General features: G+C 36.5%; 2 long non-coding RNA genes across 2 annotated transcripts in view; both read right to left on the bottom strand.

The window, feature by feature from the left end:
* LOC311434514 overlaps window positions 1-12290 on the bottom strand; it is a 339184-nt gene that overhangs the window by 206616 nt on the left and 120278 nt on the right. The window lies entirely within an intron of this gene.
* On the bottom strand, window positions 6715-11884 carry LOC311433389. The gene is made up of 3 exons (XR_014690730.1): window positions 11787-11884; window positions 11150-11241; window positions 6715-7022 (listed from the first exon to the last, which is right to left on the bottom strand). It is a non-coding gene; the product is annotated as an uncharacterized lncRNA (long non-coding RNA).

Raw genomic sequence — 12290 nt, forward strand, 5'->3', positions numbered from 1 at the left:
AGAATACAACAAGTGTAAGAATAAAATAACATTCAGGTGACAATATAGTGTAAATTAGTACACAATTACCAATATTTTAGTAATACCATATGCTAATAGATGAAGACTTACAGACTTGATACCTGTAAGTTATCTTCTGAGGCAAGAGGAGGGGAAGAGTAAAGATGTGTGAAACATTAAAACAAACAAAGAAACAAAACACAATATGATAACACATGCTAGCATTAAAAAAAAAAAAAAAAAAAAAAAAAGTTCTCAAAAATGTTTACAAAACCTTATCACTGGCTTATCTAAGACTGGACAATAGCTTTTTATTGTCAGAAAAAAAAAAAAAAAAAAAAAAAGGAGAGAGAGAGAGAAAGAAGCAATACAATATATTTCAATTTTCATGCAGTCTTGAACAAAGCCTTTTAAAACAGGCTGTTAAGAAAGTTAAATGAGTCAAAAGCTTGCCACAGATTAGAAATTATCTTACAGAAAACTGGACTATATGTGGCCAATTTTCTCTGCCAAAAATCTCAGTGATGTGCTGATCTGTTTTAATTGTATATTTTTAATGTACTAATGGTAATACTCAAAATATTCAAAGAAAGGATTGCCTATTTCAAAGATGACTCAAAACCCTTCATTTAAAAAAAAATACTCAATTACTCTCGGTAATTATATAAGGTATATTGGGCTTATGTGGCAAGTTTTGGTAGTGTTGGGGCTGCAGGGGTGGTATCTGTTAGCAGAGCGAAGCAACTGTCCCACGTCAAATTAGAGCAAGCTCCAGACAGCTCCAAAAAGGGACCCACCACTGGCCAGAGCCAAGCCATGTTGGTTGTGCCTCTGTGAGAGCAGATTTAAGAAAGGGAAAAAACACTGCACAATAGAAGGGTTAGAAGTGAGAAAATGTTACAGCCCTGCAGAGCTCAAGGTCAGGGCAGAAGGACGGCAGGAGCTACTCCAGGTACCACAGCAGAAGTTCCCCTGTGGCCTGTGGAGAGGCCCCTGGTGGAGCAGGCTGTCCCCCTGCAGCCCATGGGTCCCACATGGAGCAGATCTCCACGCTGCAGCTCGTGGAGGAGCCCCCGGTGGAGCAGGTGGATGTGGCCTGGAGGAGGCTGCGGCCCATGGAGAGCGCCTGCACGAGCAGGCCCTGGGTTGGAGCTGCAGCCTGTGGAGAGGAGCCTACACAGGAGCAGGGGGCCTGGGGGGAGCTGCCGCCCATGGGGGACCTGTGCTGGAGCAGTTTGCTTCTGACAGATGGACCCCATGGTACAGACCCAGAATGGGAGCAGATCTTGATGGGCTGCTGCCTGTGGAAAACCCATGCAGGAACAGTTTAGGAAGAACTGTATCCGGTGGGAGGGACCCCACGTGGAGCAGGGGCGGAGAGTGACTGTGAAGGAGCGGCAGATATTACATTTTATGGACTCCCATTCACTGTTCGCATACACCACTTAGGGGGGACGTAGAGGAGGGTGATATGGGGAGGAAGATTTTAGTTTGCCTTTTAGTTCTCACTGCTCCAGTCTGTTAGTGGCTGGCAATAAATTACATTAATCTCATTTATGCTGAGTCTGTTTTTCCAGTGACAGTAATTGGTGAGTGGTCTCCCTGTCCATCCCTCAGCCCCCCTGACTTTTTTTTCATTGAATGTTCTACACCTGTCCTTTTGAGGAGGGCAAATGAGAGAGTGGTGTAGTGGACCTCAGTAGTCCATCTGTGTGAAAATGTCACATAAGGGAATATATTATTGGTATTTGTGAACACAGGGAATTAACCAAGTGCAAGAATATTCAAGGATTCTAAGGGCATAATTCAGCATTAAAGAGGTTAATATTTTTATCTTGGTCTACAATATTTATTACTTTGTTAATGAAATATAACTATCAGGACCTTTGAAACACAAAATTTGCTGCATGTAAAATATTAATATTAATAATAATGATAATGATAATGATAATGATAATGATAATGATAATAATAATAATAATAATAATAATAATAATAAGGGGTGGAGCACTATTGCAAGTGAGTCCAGGGTCATGGAAAACTTTATTAATTATAAAACAAAAGGTATTCATTGCAGTTATCAATAAGTGGGAGCAATGATCTGACTATTAGAAATGTAATAAAATGTCAACATTTCATACATAAAATATAGTAAAATTCTATAATAAATATTCTTATAATGATTTCATATTATTGGAAATATGCACATGTTAAAATATTCATAAGTTTTGACATTGTGTTACCCTTGTTTTAGAGAAGTCTTAGATTTACTGGGCTTATGCAGAGAAGATTGAGTGTCTGCCATATACATTAAAAATTATTCTATGTGACAGGCATAAAGTTAAAAAAAAACTCAGGTATACTGAGTCTGCCCAAATGTCCATCAAGAAATCTTGCTAAGCCTGTAGTTAGATTTTGATTTAGATATAATTCCATCGGATAGCCCTTTCCTCAAGACAGATCTTTAACACTGGAGAAACCCATGCCTTTCCCCCTTATCATATATGAAATAAACATTTTTTGACACTAATGCCTTTGCTCACGATGCGTAAGTTTTGATATTTAAAAGTGATTAAATAAGTGAACTGGTTCAGAATTATAGAAGCAGTACTTTTAGAACTACTTACTAATATCAATTGCCTTTATTTAGGTATTTATGACTGACACATGCAATTATATAAATATAATACAATGCAGATAGATGAACATTTCAGTTATAGATGAGGATTTGTTTTGCAGTTAAGCAGAGAAGGCATTCAAAGATGGCTTTTGCCGTGATCAAAACTACAGTACGAGTATGGACAAAGTCCCCATGTCTGGAATAGACCTACACAGGCTCCTCAGAGGAGGCTGTGGCGTGCTATTAATCCAGAAGCTAGCCAGCAACAGACACAGACAAGTGACCAGTCCATATCTTCCATTTTATGCCAAATCACCCATTAAAGGCAAGAGATGGAGGGTACTCTGCTCAGTATTTATATAAAGTACAGCATTTGTCTATGTCCACCCAGCTATTCTCTGCCAGCTTCAGATAAGAAAAATATGGTCATGACATGTCACCTTATAACAAGGCAATGCTACCTAATGAATATCTCCAAAAGGATGACGTGGCAGTCAGAAAAATAAAATGATTCTGAAATAGTTTAATAGTTTTACAGAAAGATTGGTTTCAACTTTCTATAAGGATGTATAGACCACATTCATCAAAATAGTATGGAAACATATTTTTTGACTCATCTTTACACCTCTTTAAGCTTGTTTATGTTTGTGAACATGCCTGATTTTCAGGTTACCAAAAATACTTTATGTTACCAAAAAAATGTATTCTTTTTTTTTTTTTTTTTTTTTTTTTTTTTTTTTTTTTTTTCCAAATTGATTCTGGCCACTTTAAGTTATGTGTTTACTACCTTATAACTAAGTTACTGGAATTTGCTTGACTGAAGCTGAATGTGAAGACAGTGCAACAGGTTCAAGACTCAGAATGCAACTGTCCATATACAATCCAAAGACAGAATAGAATGCAAATGAAATAGAAGAACAGAAATAAAAGATTAAGAAATAAGAACAAAAAGAAAATAATACATTAAAATAGTAGAAAGTGTGTGTTATTTCTCAGATAATATGTTTTTACCTCAATTGGCAATTGATTTCCAAACTGAAATTATTTAGTATGTAAGCAAGTGGATGTAAAATAAAATTCCCATACTAATTCAGAAGACAATATAATTTAACTTAGAGTACTTATTGTTATATTTTTCATCTGTCCAAGTTAACCACATACATTTTTATAAGGAAAATTTGTTAAATACATGAATGTGCATAGTATAGTATGGTATAGTAAAGTATATGTATTTGTCATGAACTAGTGAAATCCTATGTAGTTGTAGTGGGTTTACGTGGCAAGGTTTTGGTAGCAGGGAGCCATAGGGGTGGTTTCTGTGAGAAAGATCTAGAAGCTGCCCCATGTTTGGGAAGGGCCCCATTGTTTTCCAGATCTGAGCCAATAAGCGATGTTGTTTTGCGCCTCTGTGAGAGCATATTTAAGACAGGGAAAAAACGCTGCGCCAGACAGCAGCCGGGAGTGAGAAACAGCCTGCAGGTGCTAAGGTCAGTGTAGAAGGAGGGGGAGAGGTGCTCCAGGTGCCAGAGCAGAAGTCCAGTGTGGCCTGTGGTGAGGACCCTGGTGAGGAAGGCTGTCCCCCTGCAGCCCATGGAGTACCACGGTGGAGCAGGGTTCCACGCTGCAGCCCGTGGAGGAGACCACGGTGGAGCAGGTGGCCCTGCACCGACGGAGGCTGCCGCCTGTGGAAGACCCCTGCCGGAGCAGATTCCGGGCTGGACTTGTAGCCTGTGGAGAGGAGCCCACGCAGGAGCAGGTGACCTGGCAGGAGCTGCTGCCCGTAGGGGAGCCAGGTTGGATCAGTTTTCTCCTGAGGGATGGACCCCGTGTTACGGACCCATATCTGGAGCAGTTCTGGAAGAGCTGCTGCCTGTGGGAAGCCCACGCTGGATCAGTTCATCAAGGACTGCATCCCGTGGGTGGGACCCCACAGCACAGGGGACGAGAGTGACCGAGAAGGAGCGGCAGAGAAGAAGTGCCGTAGACTGACCATAACCTCCATTCCCCCATTCCCCTGCGCCGCTCGGGGGGAGGAGGTGGAAGAGGGTGGATGGGGGGGAAGGTGCTTTTGTTTTTTTTTTTTTTCCTTTGTTTTCTCACTTCTCTCGCTTGTTAGTTGTAGGCAATAAATCTTACTATCTCCTCATGCCGAGTCTGTTTTGCCCATTACAATAATTATTGCGTGATTTTCTTGTCCTTATCTCAATCCTTGAGCCCTTTTCACATATTTTCTCCCCATTCCTCTTTGAGGAGGGGGAGTGAGAGAGTGGCTGTGGTGGAGCTCGGCTGCCCACTCGAGCGGAACCACGACAGTAGTATATGTTTATAAGCATGCTTATATGGAAGAGCTGTATAGCTTGACTTAGGGTTTCATGCTTGCCCTAAAGAATAAAACAGCTGTTCTCAGAACCCTTAGGTTTTTCGATTAACTGTGTATTCTTTCTCTCTTTGGTATATTTTGAAATATATTGTGTATGATTTGTACCAAAACCTTAGGCCTTATATTGATTTTATTCAAGGATTATGGTTCATCCAACTTCAAAGTTGCTATCTTGGGATCTCTAAAATTTCTGAAATATCTTGCCAAGTTCTGAAAAAAAAAAAGCAGCATAATCCCAGATCAGATACAGTCTTGTGCATACTGCTCTGCAAATAAATTGGATGGTAGCAGAATGCTGGTAATTTAACCAAGTCTCAGAATAAACATTTCTGAAAATAATAATTACTTATAACAAAACAGTTTGTTAAATAGAAAAGCAATTTTTGTTGTTGTTTTGTTCAATTTTCATCTTTTTCTGCCTTTCTCTTTTCTGCTCCGAAGCTCGGACATGTTGTTTCCATGTTTAAACAGATGGCTAACAAAAGCTTATGCAACTCAAACATCTTACCTAACCATTAATCTTCATTTCAGAGCAAGTGCTGCACATTAGTTGACACAATTCTATAGAGACGTGAAAGCCGCAGATACTTCTCCTTTAACTCACGAAGTTTGCCTTTAGTTTATCCTATTGCAGCTTTACTTTTCAAAAGAAATTAGAAAGTTGAAGGTGGAGGGAGGGGAAGGACAGTGGAGGAAGAATAGCTGGAACTCAAGTGGAAAATCCCAATGTGGTAAAATTGATTCTGAATCTTATTTTGTTGTGATGTATCCAAAACCTCTCTTATTTGTTTATTTATTTACTTACTTACTTACTTATTTACTTATTTATTTTTATTTCAACTACAATGAAGTACCTGGTAGCTACCTACAAGTTCTGATAAAGCTTTGCAGCTTTGGAACAGTAATGACAACAACAAAAAGCCTTCTGACATGCATTTTTTCACTATATGTACTTTGAAGTCAGTATGGCATTTAGGTAATATAGTAATATTTTATGTTTACCTGTTATGGGCATCAGATCAGAAAAGAAGAGATTACAGGAGAAGCCTAAAACTAAAATCTGAGCAAAAGAATAACCTTTGCTTGTCTGAAAGAGGCATATTTCACATATCCTTGTCTGTAGTTTTGTATACTGAAAAGAAAGATGTTTGTGAAATTACAGACAACATTTCCTGTTTGTTTGTTTTGTTGTTGCTTTGCTTTCTTTTTTTTTTTTAAAATAAAAAAATAAAAATTGTTAGGTCTCCAGTAGGACTGGCCTGCTAAGTAGGATTTGGCCAATTATTTATTCTTAAATTCTTGATTCATTACTACCTCACTAGAGTGCTTTTTTTTTTTTTTTTTTTTTTTTTTTTAAAATTAATTAACTTCCTTCTCTACAACAAATGGAATAGGCACTTCAGAGTTCATGTTTGTACAACTTCAGCTCAAGGCTCATTAACTAACAGATCACTAATAATGCCTTTTTTTCCCTTCATTTCTCGTTATGTAGGGCACCTTCAAGTCTTAGTGTGATACACAGAAAGCAAAAAACCTGGTTTACCATCACAGATTAGCAATTCACAGAAGATTAAACAGATCTACAGAACCCTGCAGCTATATAGCTATCATAGGAAAGCAACAAGAAAAGAGCTATAACAAAGCCTTTCTGTATTTGGATAATCCAAAAATTCAAAGTCTGATTTTGAGATTATTAAATGTTAATACAGGAGAAATAGATCTTCCAGCCATTCAGTGTTTCATCTCATGGCTGTGCTTCAGCTTGCAGCTTTCATCAAAAAGGGAATGTGACACTCAGACTACAAAGTTACACATGATTCAATTCCTGGTCCTGTTTGTACTGTTCTGAAGGAATAATAGGTTCACATCTTTTGTTATAGATTTCCCAGAAGTCCCTCTTCAACTGCTTTGCTGCAGTCGACAGCATAGAAGAATGTATTCTAGCTGTCCCTTGATAATGTCATCCATAGGGATAATATTGAAGAAATCAAAGGGCTCTTCTGACTTTGATCTGACCCAGAGCTAGAAAATGAAAACAAAACCCCAAAATTATGCATTGCCAGGTTTTTATATATTTCTCCTTCTTCTTTCTGGGATACTTTCTGTAGATATTTTTTTTGCTTTAGAGTGTGAAAGCAGGCAGTTATGCAGGTGGAATACTCAATTTGATAGCAGGTCTTCCAAAACTGGGAGAAGTCAATCCAGTTTCTTGAGTATTTATTTATTTCTACTAATATCTTTTTCCATCTTATACAAGTACTGGTGAAAGTTAACCAAACTCCCTGTTTCTAGAAGAGTGTTGTCTAAAAGTTAATCAAACATAAGGCTAGTTTAGCTTGAAGTCCTTAAGAACTCATGGAATCAGAACCCAAACAGAAGTACATATATATATATATACACACATACATGTTTTGGTTTCTTGGTTTTATTTCATTACCTTTTTCATGGAATATTTATTATTGTAGTGTGATTTCAGCTTGTTGACAAATACAACAGTAAAGAAAATACATTCCAATACATATATTTATAGGCAGGTGGCTTTTTAAAATTTGAAAGATATAAGCTTGATGATCTCCAGAAAGCATATTTGATAGCAGCATCTAGGTAAAAATACTGCCTCATGCCACCGTTTGGACTAGAAAATCTTAGCCTCAAAACATAGACAGTTTACTATTAATGCAAAACATTAGTCTTGTATAGTGCTTAATATAAACCTCACTGTGTAAATTTCTCTATTAAACTTTATGTGCATGTTAGTGGAGGTGTGGTGCTTTTCCTAACAAAGTATTATTTGTTTCCTATTAGATTCTATTCAGAAAGTACTGTGGGTTTAATACATTTCTCTGACTCCCATTCCTAGATTTATGCTCCCATCCATGCATTTAATTTGAAGTGATTTGTATCCCACAGACTGAAGATCTAAATGCACTACGTTTGCAAAATTGTTGTATTGTGACAAACCAGCTATCAGAGATGGGTAAATTAATTCCCCCTGTTTTGTTGATATTGTTTTAATATCTGCTATGGAACTTAACTCTAACATATTACAAGACTGCTTGTCTAAAAATCTACTTCTATTAGTAACATTGCATTGTTCTACTTTATAAAAATGTGATTCAAGAAGGACATTTTTGGCTTTGATCACATTTTCCAGTTTCTTTTCAAATTAAAATTAAAAATCAGTAAGTAAATAGCCTGAGTAAATGCATCCTACGCATTTTGTTAACCTAATTATTTTTGTTTAATTATGCAAGTTTCTTGCATACTCATTCCTATGCTTGTAGTCTTTCAAGTTATCAAGGGACCTGAACTAGCATTTCCTGAAGCAAGATGGATGTCTACCATTGCTGTAAAATACAGAGGCACTTAAAAGATCAGCTACTGCGTGGATAAGAATAAGTAGATCCTCTCTCATTGTAAGACTGATGAGTAAAAATGTATTTAATGTAATTCTATGAATAGTTGTCTTTTAGCAAAATCTAATTAGTTAATTTGGTCACTTATGTAAGTGATGGATAATTATCTTAGTTTGTTTACGGGTATTCAATAGAAACAAAAACTATACTGCTGGACCAACTTTCTGTTGTATTTGTTGATGGTGGTGGTAGTAGTGGTGTTTTGTTTTGGTTGGTTTGGATTGTTTGTTTGTTTTTTCCTGGTAGAATCCAACATCCCAGACTGCAGAGACTAGACACTTGTTGAACTTTGGTGTCAAGGAGGTAACTAATTTATACTTTTTTTTTTTTAATCTAAACCATGGATCTTTACTAAAATTGCTTACTAACAGTAGTAGTTACATTTAAATGTGCCTTTTAAGGTACATTTGTAAGAGTATGTACATGTAAGAGAATGTATATGTATGTATACATACATATGTATATGTACATATACATTGCTGGAGAAGAAGTTTTTTTTAATAGTTTTCTTGTTCCAGACCTGCACAAAGTAAATGTAAATCCTTCCATTTCATATAATTAAAACATTCTATTTGGATCCTGGCAAGAAAAGGTTGAAGTTAGCTCCCATCAGGGGATAATTCTGACACATACTCAGTGGTATCAACAGGCTATTTATAAATTTATTAAACAGTAAAGCCATGAGATGTGATAAAAGTGTAGATACTTACAATGTACTGGGAAGTATAGAATCACAATTTTTCAGGGAAATACAAATATCCCTCAACAGGCTATATAAGGTTTTATATATTGTTATTATATGACTTTCATCTTCCAGTAGGATGTTCTCAATAATCAGGATAATATTTATGTGCATCCAGACGACATATATATAGTCTAGAATAAGAGTTTTTGCAGCAAGATATTATTATGTTTTTTCTTTTGATGTTTCTAAGAAACAAATTTCTGATCTCTTGTTGCAACAAATATTACATACTAAAACAAACAAACAAGAACAACAACAACAAAAAAAACATATAAAAAACTATATAATTTTTTTTTCAGTTGGTAGGGTTTTTTGATTGTTTTTCTACTAAGTCCCTTTGGAAGACTATCTGGAGATACAGATAGTGCTTAAGTAAAGAAATGCAGCTCTTTATTAAATATTATATTCTAAAAACTGAACTGTTTTTATATTTTTTCCCAATCAATAGTAATGAGTACTTCAGTTGTTATCAGTGTTCTCCATCTTCCATCAGAATTTTAGCTGTATCTTTCTTTTATCCTAGTGTCTATCTCTCTATTTATTTGGGGTACTATAAATATTAAAATGAAATATTAATTTAAATATTTATTGAAAAACCTTTTTGAGAAATACTCCTTTTATGAGGATTTTTCTCAGATGAAGAATTTCAGTTCAGATTCAAAAATCAGTGCCAAGAAGAGAGTAGGAAATTCACCTACTCATTTATTTAAGGACTCTTTCCTATTCATTTTTCGACGTATACTTTTAATCATTCATCTAAATTACATTACTTTGAAAGACAAATTTGTAGGCCCACGTTGTACCATATTGATTCCTAATTCTGCCTCCCCCATAGAATGAGCAGGGTTGTCACAAAAGACATGTGAACTGGAGTCTGCAACACACTTGATAGATGTGCTAACCCCCAGACTGTTTTAGGCTGACATTCTGTCTACTGTTCTTGAAATTTGCATTTGAGAACTAATAGTTTCCAAATTTACTTAGCTTATGTAGAACAGGAAGCAATATGCTCCATATAATGTTAACAGTGATAAATGAAATACATATTTCACTCCAAAATGCTCTGAATTTTGGAAATCTTTCAAACTGCTGCTTAAAATTAAAGTGAATTACAAAACACTGAGATTTTAATCAGAGTATATTTAAAGGGTGTCTTTTATATCTTTCCTCTGTTTCTACTGCAAAGCATAGAAATTGTCTCAGAGCATATTTCTCACAAGTCTGAGGACTGCTGTTTCGAAATCATGGGCCTTATGTTAGTTAATGTTTTTAGTTTTCTTGTGGACAAACACTCTCAGCATAAACACCATTACAATTGGCAATCTTGATGACTGCCTCAGCAGGACAGCTAGAGAGTTAATGGACATGAAAGCTGAAATGGTTTGAGATGCACAGCTCTATCCTGTTGGTAGAACATTTCTGTTTTTTTCAAAGTCCTGAAGATAGATTTTTTTTTTTTTTTTTATAAGAGTTACAGGAAGGCTCTTTTTTCTTGGTTTTGTCTTAACCAACAACAATTAGCATAGGAACAGGAAATGAGTTTTATGGCTACAGTATTTCTGTGGTAAATGATATATTACTAATGTAACTGTTAAACCCTAAAGTTTTGGAATGATGGCCTACAGCATACAATACAATTTGGATAAGAAAACTATCAACTCCTTTTATATATCAAAAATCTTACACTGTCAAAAGTTAAAAAGCAGTCACAAAATGTAGCATAAACAAAGAATATTTTAGAAATAAGCAATCTGATAGAGTTTTCCATGTCACAGTAGGTCTGAACAAAATCCTTCTCTGTGCAACCCAGAAGCTTTAAGCAGAAAAGCTTGATGTGTGTGGGGGGCAGCTAAAGGCAAAACATATAGTGCCTGAGGCAATCAGCAGTATCTCTGACTCTTCTTGAATACTTCTGAAAATACAGTAATTGAAAGTGTGTTATGAAAACTTATACAAACTTAACTCCACTCAAAAGAAGATAGTGTTACCTTCATCTGCATGATACTCAGTCGTAATTATATTTGTCACCCAATGGGCACAAGAAACTCTTCAAAGCAGTCTCACACTTCAGAAGAAATAACTAAGACCAAAAAAAAAAAATATATATATATATACATATATATATATAATCTCTGTTACTTCTACAACAGTTGTCAGCTCAGAGAACGTTAGTGAAATGCAAAGCCCTGAGCATAGCTCTTCTTTGTCACAGCACAACACCAAAGCTAATTAGGGAGATGATAAGTGGATATGCGGCTCTCTGTTCTGTTGTCTGACATAAGGTTGGCCACTGAAATCACTTTTAAAAATGAACAGGATCCTGAATAATATAAAGTTTTCCCTTCTTTTTTCCTTTCCCTTTTCCTTTCCTTACTCCTCCTTTTCCATTTCCTTTCCCTTCCTCTTCCCCTTTCCCTCCCTCTCCTCTCTTCCACCTTTTTGCAGGATAGATCCAACACAGAACACAAGGCATTTTAACTTCACGAGTATTACCCTTCCCCTGATTTCCATTTAGATGATGAAAAGATAAGAATAAAAATAGACAAGGTCCCAAAAGCACATGATAGCCATATTATTCATCAGCAACCACATGCAAGTTTTGGCTAACAGTAATTATGCATTCACATCAAACTCTTCCTTCCTCAAAGTGAGCCCCAGCAGACACTATTCACACAGTACAGCAAGTCAGTATCTGGCACAGGAGGCAGGTAGGAATATCTGCCTTTCTCCTGAATTGACCACTGTTCTGAGGTCCTCCTATTAACCAGTCTGACAGGGACAGCAGGGTGGAGGTGTTCCAGCTGGTAGCAGTTCATTAATTGGATAGTCGTTTTTTTCTCATCAGGTCAATTTGGGGATTTGACCAGCTGATATTTAAGGTCTCTTCCAACCCAAACCATTCTATGAAACGCTCCTTCCACAGTCTGCTACCTTGGGTGCTTTCTAGTAAAATATTCTGTTGCCAAACTGTAGAAAAACTTAAGTGTTTCTAAAGTATCCACAATATAGAGCTAATAACTGCTTTTCTAAGTTCTGTTGAATGTGATAGGTTTAGCCAACTCCAACATTTATTCTTATTCTATTTTGTTCACTTTATATCCTCCCACTAGCATGCACTAGTATATGGCC

Source organism: Aythya ferina (assembly GCF_964211825.1).
Source record: "Aythya ferina genome assembly, chromosome: 1".
Taxonomy (NCBI): Eukaryota; Metazoa; Chordata; class Aves; order Anseriformes; family Anatidae; genus Aythya; species Aythya ferina.